Source organism: Taudactylus pleione, unplaced genomic scaffold (assembly GCF_031769625.1).
Source record: "Taudactylus pleione unplaced genomic scaffold, aTauple2 ptg000080l, whole genome shotgun sequence".
NCBI classification, from domain to species: domain Eukaryota; kingdom Metazoa; phylum Chordata; class Amphibia; order Anura; family Myobatrachidae; genus Taudactylus; species Taudactylus pleione.
The window spans coordinates 9,622,490-9,631,035 of record NW_028284482.1 but is presented as its reverse complement, the minus strand read 5'-3'; positions in this window follow the sequence as shown (position 1 = coordinate 9,631,035).

Here is an 8,546-nt window from a genome sequence, read left to right as displayed (position 1 = left end):
TCAATTTTTTTTTTCTTTTTTTTACAGCAATCAGCTTGCGGTCTGTTTAGACCACATAGCTGATTACTGGTACCGGCTCCCGCCTCTGCTCTCCCCGTTAGAGCAGAATGGGAGCCCTGTAACCGAGGGAGACCCTGGATAACACCACCTCCAGGTGGCGTTATTATCACAGGGCTTCCCCTGGTATTTTTTTACAATTTATTTTTAGTAACTCTGGTCGGATCACATTTCCCATTACAGTTATGGGAAATGCGATCTGCTTTACTAAAAATAAGTGATACTAAGGGTTGGAGTAGAATTTTACTAATTCTACTCCAATTGCCCTGTAATAACTACAGGTGAAACTAAAATAATGTGAAAAGGGTGTGAAAACACCCTTTTTCACTTTATTTTAGTAAAAATAATGTTAATAAATAGAGCCCATAGACATAAGACCAAGGGTGGAAAGTGCAGCCACAATCTCCTGAAAGGTGAAAAAAAATCAAAGCATTTGGTTACACGTTTGTTTAATGCTTTACAATTAACAAAGACAATTAACAAAGACAATTTATGGTGCATACACACGATCAGATTTTTTCTTCAGATATGAACGATAACGATTTAAAAATCGTTCAGTCGTTCATATCTGATGAAAAATCGTTCATATCTGACATGCCTGAACGATGGACGATCAACGATGCGCGTTCCCGTTTGTCAGATAACGATATCTGACATCTGATGGGTTTGCAGTCAGACTTGGACGATTCCATTCATTTTAATGCAGTTAAAAATCGTTCAATCGTTCAAATCGTTCAAATCGTTCAAAACTTTGGTCAAATCGTCCAAATCGTTCAAATCGTTTAATCGTTCAGTCGTTCATCTGACAAATCTGACAAGTCTGACAAATCTGACCGTGTGTACGCTCCATAACAATGACATTGATGAGTACATTTCATTGTTTTATGAAAAGTAATTTTATATATGTACAGACGGGATGTAGATAGGTTACCGGCGGCCCCCGGAATCCCAACACTAAAAGCCCGACATGGGTCTAAGGATAGGCATCGAAATCCCGACGCCTATCATTAGCCCCATGCCGAAATCCCGATGCCGGCATACAGAACAAAGGTAAGCAAGGTGTCTTAGGTTGTTGCTGCGGGGGAAGAGGGTTAGGTTTAGGAACCCCGGGGGGAATTTAGGGATAGGCCCCACACCGGGAGGGTTAGAGTTAGGCTAAGGAAGGGGAGGGGGGTAGGGTTAGGCACCGCTAGGGAGAGGTTAGGGTTAGGCACCCTTCTGGGAGGGTTAGGTTTAGGGTGTGGGAAGGGGGGTTAGGGTAGGGCACCAATGGGGGAGGTTAGAGTTAGGCACTAGGGGAGAGTTTGGGGTTAGACACCACTAGGGGAGCGTTATTGTTGGGGTAGGGAGAGGGGAGAGTTAGGGTGCTTATGAGCCCCAGTCTGTATTTTGATCTGTCGGTCTTCCACTGTCGGTATTTAATCCGGCGGCTATTCAGCCACCGGGATTACATAACGATTCCATACAGATGTGTCCTCATACACCTAGTGTCTATAAGTCACATGGTGGTGCAAGATGCCCAACATGACAGGGCCGCTCTAAAAGGAGAAGCGGACTGTAGTTTTATTCATCTTATTCGCTTGCAGATGTAGATGCAGCAAAACACCACTCACAGTGGACTAGAGATGCTGAGACTTTACCGGCAAAGGAAATAGTTATAAACACATATATTGGGGTATATTTACTAAAGTGCAGGTTTTTAGAAGTGGAGATGTTGCCCATAGCAACCAATCAGATTCTAGCTACTATCTTCTAGAAGGTGCTAGATAAATGCCAAGTAGAATCTGATTGGTTGCAATAGGCAACATCTCCACTTCTAAAAACCTGCACTTTAGTAAATATAACCCACTGTCAGAGAGGAAGCACAATGGAACTTGGCATAAGAAAAAGCTGTGGCTGCTGCAGCACTTTGTATACAGATTCAGACTCAGGGCCTGATTCACTACCAATTGCAACTGCGATTACGCACACAATCAGCCAATTGTTGCATTCTGAGCATTCATATGCATTGCAGTGTGCGTATGCTAACCGGCCAATGGTCGCAGTGACTACGCAGACCCGTCACAGAGTGATTAACAGGAAGTGCCATTTGTTGGAGGTGACAGGGGGGTGGTCGTTGAAAACGAAGACACGCCAGTGCGATCGAACGCCATTACAATAGGTGACTACAGTTTGATTAATTGGAGACATGCTCCATATGTGACTTTAAATCATCTGTATGGCCAAGTGGGGACTCTGTATAGAAACTGATTTTATTCATTTACAGCGGTTTGAGCTTCTGATACGGGAATAATACTCTGACGGACCAATCTGTCCACAGGATTTGATACAGCCTGAGGTTTATACAACTCTTGGAACAAACAGGTGCATGTGATTCCAACATACAGATTCTTATATCAATGTGGAGTTAACAATTGAAGCAAACCATTGTATATTGGATTGAGTGTGTGACTATAATTATTTCATCATTTACACTCTTACGCTTATACGATCTCCACCTTTAGCATTCAGCTGTAATATACGATTGCTTGAATGTGAACAGGGTATTCCATACAGAAGCTATTAGCTCTGGCTGGCTACACATACCGATTACAGCATGTATCCACTATCCACTTAAATGAATTTAAGTTACTAACAAAATTTTTACATTTATATGATACTGTGCAATATTGTGAATTATTTATTTTATTGTTGTTTTTATGTACTCAATATTTCTCATTGCTTTGTATTTTAATTTATGTTTTATTTCTCATGTCAATATGGGATTATTTTAGTGGTTAATAAATATTTCTACCTTTTATTTACACTCACATATTTCCTATTGTATTTTTACTATTTTTTTTATATATTTCTTGTCAATATAGAGGTAGCGCGAACTATCCATTTTTTTATATTGTTTCTACACTACAAATTTACACAGGGTTTGTTTTAGTCTGCTGCAACCCTGTGTTACATTTAAACTAGATCATTATCTATGGGCACGGGCGCCAGAATTAGTTTTCACTATTGGGTACAATCCATGACCCCGATTGTGTTCCTAAAACAAGGTATTTGCTGGAACTGCTACTTCATGGTTATAGGGGTTTCATCATCTAAAGGCAGAATAATAAAACAGTTGATACATTATATATGCCCACAGTACCTGAATATATATATGTCCACAGTACCTGACTATATATGCCCACAGTACCTGTTTGAGTACCTGACTGCAAGCAGTCTCGGACATTCGTTCTGAAACAACTACTGTGGTCTGGAAAAACCCAGATACACATGTAACAGTTTACTTATCAGTGGTATTCCTGCGTAGATGCCAATCAAGGGTTCTAGGTCATTCTGCATAATGCACAGAGAGCCTGAACCAGAGGTGGATGCTAATGATGGAGCGACTGCCGGCTTTATGGTAATGACACAGATGATTGAATTCATATAGAGACATCCTCTGGCTGCAGCGCTAATCTGCTGCTTTGCGTAAACAGACGCATCATCGGTCATACCACTGAGCATCACACCAGCTCTATGTACAGTAGGTGCAGAATGTCCGTCTATAACTAAATTTGTTCTTTGCCCCCTGGCAGTTATCATCAAGACCTGAAAACATAGGCTGAAAATATAGGCTGCTTGTGTCCGAAGCACAACAGCATTCACCTCTGAATTAGGTCCAGAGTGTCCATGGTGACATAGGACTCTAGTAACTACAATCCGCATTTAAAATGCGGTTGTAATGTGATATTTCCAACTAAATTCGCATTGCGAATTTAGGAAATATCACATGCATGTACTAACATCTGTGTGCGGGGACAGAGCTTACGATAAAGCTCTGTCCCTGCGAATCCCATCTGCACACTTGTCCCTGTATTTTTTGGAAAAAATACAGGCAGAATGTGTCTGCAGATGCACCGCCTCCGGATATCGCTACCACCCCCACCTCGCGACCGCCCCCCCCTATCTATTTAGACCACACAGCTGATCATTGGGGCTGGCTCCTGGCTCTGCTCTGCCTGTTAGAGTAAGGAGATGGGGAACTGGGGGAAACCCTGGATAACGCCATCTCCCGGTGGTGTTATTATCACAGGGCTTCCCCCAGTGTTTTTTACAATACTGTATATTTTTAGTAAATCTGGGCAGACCACATTTTCCATTACAAGTATTGTAAATGTGATCTGCTTACTAAAAATATGTGATAATTAAGGTTTGGAGGAGAATTTAGCAAATTCTACTCCAATTGCCCTTTAGTAATTTCATGTAATACTAAAATAATGTGAAAAGGGTGTGAAAACACCAGTATTCATATTAATTTTGTAAAAATAATGTTAATAAATATGTCCCTTAAGATGGTAGCTGAAAACAATGTATGACCACTGTATCTGACATTCCAAAGACTGTTACAGTTAACCTGTAGACACACTCCCAGGACCAACGATATAGTAACTGCTGGTTGTAGTGGTCAGTGGTAGAATAAGGTTTACAAGGGCCTGGAGCTGAAATGTAAAAAATGCCTAATGTGTGTCGCCACAAGCGTATGAGGGGGGGAGGGAGGGTTGGAGAGGGTGAGTGATGATATGGGGCCATGACCAGTGCTACGGGGGTGCGGTCTGTATAGGGGGTGTGGGGTGTGGCAAGAACTGTGGAGAGCATAGCTAGCACTTATATCAATAGTTGATTGTGAGTGTCTGTCAGTGAACAAAAGGAACATTAACGTGACCCTAGTATGACAAAAAGTCCATCCATAAGTCTGTATGTACTGTATTGGAATCAACCCTATATCTTGATTTTGTTGTACTAAACCTCCTCCCTATATATTTTGTATTGTGCCACTCCTCATCTGTGTATTCTGTACTTTACCTTTTTCCTTCATCTGTATGTCTTGCATTGTGCTTTTATCCCTCCTAAATCGTGTATGGTCTGCATTGTACTGTCTGTCCTATCTTATTGTCATACATTGTCATTTTTTTCCCGCCATACAGTATGTATAACCTACATTGTGCTGTCTGTCCAGCCTCATCCTGCATTGTGCTGTCTGTATCCCCAATTGTATGTCCTGCATTGTGCTATCTTCCCATATGTATGTCCTGCATTGTGCTGTCTGTCTCTCCAAATGTATGTTCTGCATTGTGCTAGGGGGCACTAAAGGAGACAATGTCCCTCTCAGCAACTGAATCGGGCCCCCACCAAGACCCTTAAAAAAGCCTGGAAATTAGTAAAGAGTCTATACCAGAGTTTCCCAAACTCCATTACAGTCCAAGTTTTAAGGATATCAATGCTTGAATCCAGATGATGAAATCAAATTGACTGAGGTACTTATTAAGTGACCTGTGCTCAAGCACGGATATCCTTAAAACCTCAACTGTAATGGCAGAGTTTGGGAAACTCTGCTCTATACTGTTTTTTGTGTGTACTAAATAAAAATGTGCCTTATCTATTTGATGTTTTCTCTGCCACAGGAAACCTCTGAAGAAATTGATCCTCCCTGAGCAGACAGTGTCTTCAGTAGGTATACACTATTCATGTAGAAGATCATATGGTCCAATGTCATTGTCATATGGTAGAGGTTCAACCAAACTCGTGCCCCCTGTATCCCCTCTATTGCCTTCTGTGTCTTTCCAGCCTTCTGCATCTTGTGTCTCTCCAGCCCCTGTCTTTCCAGTTTCTGGCCCTCTGTGTCTCTCCAGTCTCCTGTCCCGTGTCTCTCCAGCATTCTGCCCCTTGTGTCTCTCCAGTCTCCTGCCCCTTGTGTCTCTCCAGCCTCTTGCCCCTTGTGTCTCTCCACTGCCTCTGCCTCCTGTCACTCCAGCCTCTAATTCCCACCTTTATGGTATCCATCCCATGCTAGGGAAATGCTGCATTGCTGCTGCATAGGCGCTCAGTCCTCAGCCTCTGCCTGAGCACTGCTGCTGCAATGCGTAGTTGTGCAGCATGACACTCTTAGTAACGGTGATGCTGCACACAGCAGCGTGCATAGGCTTGCCATAATGTTCCTTTAATCCGGGACATATATCAATTACACAGGTTCTGGCTGGCTAAATTCAAGTATGGATTTCACCTGGTATTAATCAGACATAGAACCTGTGTAAATCACAGGTGTCCTGGATTAAACGGACATTATGACAAGCCTATGTATAATACAGGATGGGTGGCAACCCTATTCCCCCCATTCCCTCTATCACCTCCCTCCTGCCCTGTGTCTTGCATTGTCCTCTCCCCTCTGTCATGTTGTATTGTCCTCTCCCCTTTGTCCCCTGTCGTGCATTGTCCTCTCAGCTCTGCCTTGCATTGTCCTCTGCCATCTGTCTTGTGCTGTCCACGGAAAAGTTACCTGTCTTCCCCTGCACTGTTGTGCTCCTTTGCGCTGCCACTCCTCCAGGTACAGCTCCACTGTAGAGTTGTCAAACAGCATTGACCTGATGTCCGCACCACTGTCTAGACGTTGCATGGCCTGGTGGCAGGGGAGAATGGGGAGGAGATAGAGTGGGGACTGAGTCAGGAATCTGATCCAGGGCAGGCGCTGTGCTAGGGAGGAGTGGATCAGTCGTGCGGGGCTACCATCGGCTAGTGTGTGTTCGAGCTATACGATGCACCAGCATGTATTCACTGACAGTCAGTGACACTCGTCCAGTGGGTGGCACTGGCAGGCACCTGAGTAGACAATAAGTAAGGTGGTACGACCGCCGGCCAGTACCATCTTACTTGCACCACTCTCCAGCGATTCTGTGAGCCTATTGTCATGGGGGGCCTGGAGCTGCAGCTCCACGCGCCTCATTGTTAATCCGGCCCTGGCAGTGGTGGCAATGTATTAGCTTTTATACATTTCAAATAAAAGAAATAAGCACATGCTCAGTAAATCCCATAATAAACATGATACTTGCTGCATGACAATATACAGTGATTTGCAGTCAGGTGAATATTATAAATATCTTCTTTGTATTATTATAATCATTTTTATGGTCAAAACTCTGGAGTAAAAAGTGTATGGCAGGTGAGGCGCTGCCTCCCCTGTCTACCTTTTCCGCACATCCCTGATTAAAACACACCAAATTTCCAGCCTTATATACTGCTGCACCTTTGTATAATGCCCACATGAACCCTTGTGTTCATATATGTATCTGTAAATCTGACTCTGATACCAGCCATTGCCTCCCCAGTCATTCACCTCACCGCACTTTACTGAATATAAATGCCACATATGAATACAAATCAAAATGTTGTGCTTATGCTCACTTTTGACAATCTGTATATACTGTAGCAAGTAAAATAAAAGTATTAGTTCATATTTTGATCTACATATCTAAGCTTTGAAGACCACATCATGGATCCTCACATTACTGCAATTCCTATCAGTGGCGTAACTACAGCCCCTGCAGCCCCCGCGGTGGCTTGGGGGCGCCAGGGCCGTTGCTTCGCCACTGCAACTGTGAACGCTGGCCTCTGAAGTGTTCGGAGGCGTTCGCTTCAGAGGTCAGAATTCCCAGTGATGCAGACGTGAGAAGCCTGCGCGTCCTCGCCTGCTGTATCAAGTTGGATCCAGTGAGCACGGCAGCGGGAGCCACAGCCCATCTGATGGCCGAATGGAGTTAGGTAAGTACTGGGATCAAGTAAGTATTGGGTTGGGCACAACTACAGGGGCACTACTTTAAGAGGCACAACTACAGGGGGCACGGCATATGGGCACAACTACAGGGGGACTGCATAAGGGGCACTACTACAGGGTGCATTGTGTATGGGGCTCTACAACAGGAGCCATTGCAAAAGGAGCACTACAACTTGGGGCTTTGCATAAGGGGCACTGCTACATGGGGCACTGCATAATGGGCACTGCTACAGGGGGCATTGCTTAAGGGGCACTACTACAGGGGGCATTGCATAAGGGGCACTAGTACAGGGGGCATGGCATAAGGGGCACAACTATAGGGGGACTACTACAGGGGGTACTGTATAAGGGGCACTAAACTTGATACACGCAGTTTACAAATTATAAGCTATTTTCCCAATAATCTGGTTCTACACAGACATAGAAACTATGCAACCTGTCTTGAGTTGAGGTGGCAGACTGGCAGGAGCGGAGAGGAGGGTTGGTGAAGTAGATCTTTCAGGGTGAGATGCAATGGGCATTATTGTGTGGCATAATGTGTAAGGGGCATTACTGTGTGGCACAATGTGCTATTAGGGGTATTACTTAGTGGCATAATGTGTTATAAAGGGCATTACTGTGTGGCATTATGTGTTATAAGGGGCATAATGTGTAAGGAGCATTACGGTGTGGCATAATGTGCTATAAAGGGCATTACGGTGTGGCATAATGTGTTATAGAGGCATTACAGTGTGGCATAATTTGTTATAAGGGCATTACTGTGTGTCATGTTTTATACATGGCATTATTGTGTAGCATAATGTGTAAGGGGCATTACTGTGTGGCATAATGTATTGTAGGTTGATTCCTACACTAACATTATGCTTAAAATAAAAATGATTTGCATTTAAAATAAATTGCACCC